This window comes from Silene latifolia, chromosome 7 (genome assembly GCF_048544455.1).
Source record: "Silene latifolia isolate original U9 population chromosome 7, ASM4854445v1, whole genome shotgun sequence".
NCBI classification, from domain to species: domain Eukaryota; kingdom Viridiplantae; phylum Streptophyta; class Magnoliopsida; order Caryophyllales; family Caryophyllaceae; genus Silene; species Silene latifolia.
In genome coordinates, this window is record NC_133532.1 from 55,939,324 (window position 1) to 55,943,219 (window position 3,896).

Sequence of the window (3,896 nt, forward strand, 5' to 3'; positions counted from 1 at the left end):
TTTGGCCAATGAGGCCATCCTCTTCACTTGTCATTGGTGAGCTTTTCAAGCTCTCTTTGTTGCTATTCTCGTGCTCTTTTGATGGAGCTTCATCAACTTTCTTCTTCCATTCAAATTCCGACTTCTTCCTCTCATCCTTCCGGCTATAATGATCAACCATAAAACATGGTTCATGCAAACGGGGAGCTCTCATGCTCTTGTTAAGATTGAAAGTTATGCTCTCATCTCCCACCTCTAGAGTGAGCTCTCCATGCTTTACGTCTATCACCGCACCCGCGGTGTGCAAGAAAGGTCTACCTAGAATGATTGGAATATTGGAGTCTTCTTCCATGTCAACAATGACAAAGTCCACCGGGATGAAAAATTTCCCAACTCTTACGGGAACATCTTCCCATATCCCTAATGGTGTCTTCGTCGATCTATCGGCCATTTGGAGTGTGATGTTGGTACATTTAAGCTCTCCCATACCTAACCTTTTACTTACCGAATACGGCATAACACTCACATTAGCCCCTAGATCACATAGGGCTTTGTTGATCGTTGTGTCGCCAATGGTACACAGTATTGAGAAGCTTCCCGGATCTTTAAGTTTCGGAGGTGAACTCCCTTGAAGGATTGCACTACTCACCTTAGTGAAGGCGATAGTTTCAAGCTTCCGGATCGACTTCTTTTTTGTAAGGATGTCTTTCATGTACTTTGCATTGGCCGACACGTGATTGACTAATTCCGTAAAAGGAATCGAGACTTCCAAATTCTTCACAATTTCCATAAATTTTCCAAGTTGGTCATCAAATTTGGGCTTAGCTTGACGACTTGGAAAAGGAAGTCTAATCACAATGGGTTCCTTCTCCTTGGCCTTGTCTTCATTTCTCTTTGAAAGTTCTTCTTTTGATGGTTCTCCATCCTTGGAGTTTTGCACAACTTCTTCTATGTCACTAGCTTCCACAACTTCATCCTCAACTTGCTTCTTTGGTGCTTCATACCTCGTACCACTCCTCAAGTGGATGGCACTAACCGTTTCATGTCTCGGGGGATTACTTTGAGGTGGTAATTGCCCCTTTTGTCTTTGTGAGCTTGAAGATGCTAGTTGAGTCAATTGGGTTTCCAACATTTTGGTGTGGGTTAGGATGTTGTTTATGGTGATTTCCTTTGCTTGACTATCCTTTTGCATTTGAGTAAAAAACTCTTGTTGATTCTTTTGCATTTGGAGGACCGCTTTTTGGACATCAAAACCTTGGTCATTTTGTTGATTGTATGGAGTTTGATTTTGGTAACATACTTGTTCATTTGTTCCCCTACATTCACTTTGGTCATGTCCCAAAGTTCCACAATTCTCACATATCCCACTTGGGATTGATGAAGATGCCGTCATGGCATTAACATGATGCTTTGGTGATTTTGAGGCTTCTTCAAGTCTAGCCATAGCTTTTTCGAACTTCAAGTTGACGGTATTAATGTGAGCACTAAGTTGAGCACCCAATTGAGTAATAAAGTCCACTTCATGCTTTCCTCCTCTAATAGCCTTGCGAGGTTTACTATATTGTGAGTTATGGACCGCCATTTCCTCAATCTTGTTCTAAGTTTGATTATCGTCAACTTCGGTGAACATACCATTTGATCCCATGTTGAGAATGTTTCTTGAGTCTTCATAAAGACCATTCCAAAATTGTTGTACCAAGAACCACTCGCTAAGTCCATGATGAGGACATGAGCGACAAATTCCCTTGAACCGCTCTCAAGCTTCATACAAAGATTCTTCATCTCTTTGCTTAAAGCCCGTAATTTGAGCTCTTAGCATGTTAGTCTTTTCCGGTGGGTAGAACTTTTTGTAGAAAGCTAGAGCCAATTTCTTCCAAGAGTCAATTCCGAGAGTAGCCTTATCAAGGCCTTTCAACCATTGTTTTGCGGTGCCAATTAGAGAAAAAGGGAATAAGACCCATAGAATTTGGTCTTGAGTTACACCGGTTTGAGAAATCGCATCACAATAGTCACAAAAAGTCTCCATGTGAGAGTGAGGGTCTTCACTAGGCATCCCCCCAAATTGGCTTCTTTCGGCTAATTGGATAAATGCGGATTTGGCAATGAAATTTCCGGTTAAGTGTTGTGGTGTGGGAGTACCATTGGTAGGTTCTCCTCGGTTGGTACGGAATGTGATGAAAATTTAGGCATTGTGGGTTGATTTTGTGTTGGATTTTGTGTTGGGTTCTCCTCACCTTCTCTTGCAAAAGGGTTGACTATCTCAATAGTTTTGTTTGAATAACTACAACCTCACCAATACCTCTCAAAGTTCCTCTAGCAAGTCTTCTATTGTTTGTCAAAGTCCTTTCAATTTCGTGATCAAAGGGTAACAAGTTACCTTGTGATCTTCTAGACATGCAAAATATCAAACAACTTGAAAATAATTAGAACAAACCTTGAGGAGTTTTACTTCCCCAAGGCAAAGAAAGACACAACTAATAACAATCTAAGAAAATCTAAATCAAGTTAACACCGTCCCCGGCAACGGCGCCATTTTTGGTCGGACTAACTTGGAGGTTTAGTTTTCGGTACTTGTCGTTAGGAACATCTAGACCAAAAAAATATTTATAACTCCACAAACAACTCTACTATTAGTAAAGAGGCAAGTAAAGGTCGGATCCCAAGGGACGGGTATTGAAGTGAGATTTTCAATTGTAAGTAGCGGTGTCTAGGGGTGTCACAATTTGGGGTTTGAAGTAGAATATCACTAAACTAAATAGCAATGAAAGTAAACAAGCAAGATGATTTAAAAAGGGGTGTAAACAATTGATAAAAGGCACTAGGGTGTCATGGGGTCATAGGGGATTCATGGGAATTGATCATACAAACATATTCTCAAATTATAAGCAAGCAATTATTGTTGTGATGGATCGAGTTGGTTTATATCTTACAATCCTAGGAAAGTTTGGGTCCCGGAGCCGAATCGAATAGATTGTACAACACCTACAAGTCGACTTAATCTTCCCTACTCAACTATATGCATGGTCTAATGAGACTCGAGTTGGTTTATGTCTTACAAGTCTCATTGAAAAGATAAGTGATGGATAAAAAATGCAAGGGTTCATAGGCTCGCATTTCATCAAACATAACATGTGCATAAGTTGAGATCACAACAAGCAAGCAAATAAACTACGAAAACATATTAAATTAAGCATGAATCATCCCCCATGTTGGTTTCCCCTAATTACTCATTAACCCTAGTTAAGGAAACTACTCACTCATTATCATGTTGAACATGCTAGCAAGGTTGTCAATCATACCAACAAAGTAAAACATGATGAATAAATGAAGATGATTAACAATAATTAAAAAGGGATTAAGAGAATTATACCTACTAATGATTCCAATAATAAAGCAAAGAATAATAGAAGTACTTGATGATTTATTGGAAGGTTGTCAATCTCCCAATAATAACCCAAATAATCTTCAATTACCCAAAATAAAGGATGAAAAAAAGAGAGATTAAGGAAATGAGATTTGTATTAATACTTTATTAAAAGTTGATTACAAGATTAAAGAAAGATTAGAATGATATAAACTACACTAAAGATTGATAAGAAGAACATGGTTATCTAATTAGACTAATGGGGTATTTATAGTGGGGATTAGGTACACAAATTAGGGTTTACTAAGGGCTTAAATGACAATTAAGTCCTTGAGGAATCGCTCCTCTCAGAAAAATATGCGAGTCTCCTTTTTTCCGGTCTTTCCGAGATATGCGCATCCTTCATAGAACAAGAAAAAAATGGAAAGTTGCTGTAACACAATCCGAGCGTCCAAGGCACGGGACGAGCGGATTCTCTGGCTGTTGGCGAGCGGATTCATTGGCTGGACGGGCGGATTGTGGCGTTTTTGGACGGGCGTCCCTCTGGTAAAGA

The 3,896-nt window shown here is 39.5% G+C and overlaps 1 non-coding gene across 1 annotated transcript; it reads left to right on the forward strand.

The window, feature by feature from the left end:
• Window positions 1-1,691: 1,691 nt before the first annotated feature.
• Window positions 1,692-1,798, forward strand: LOC141593575 (small nucleolar RNA R71). The gene has a single exon (XR_012521649.1). It is a non-coding gene; the product is annotated as a small nucleolar RNA R71 (small nucleolar RNA).
• Window positions 1,799-3,896: the final 2,098 nt, after the last annotated feature.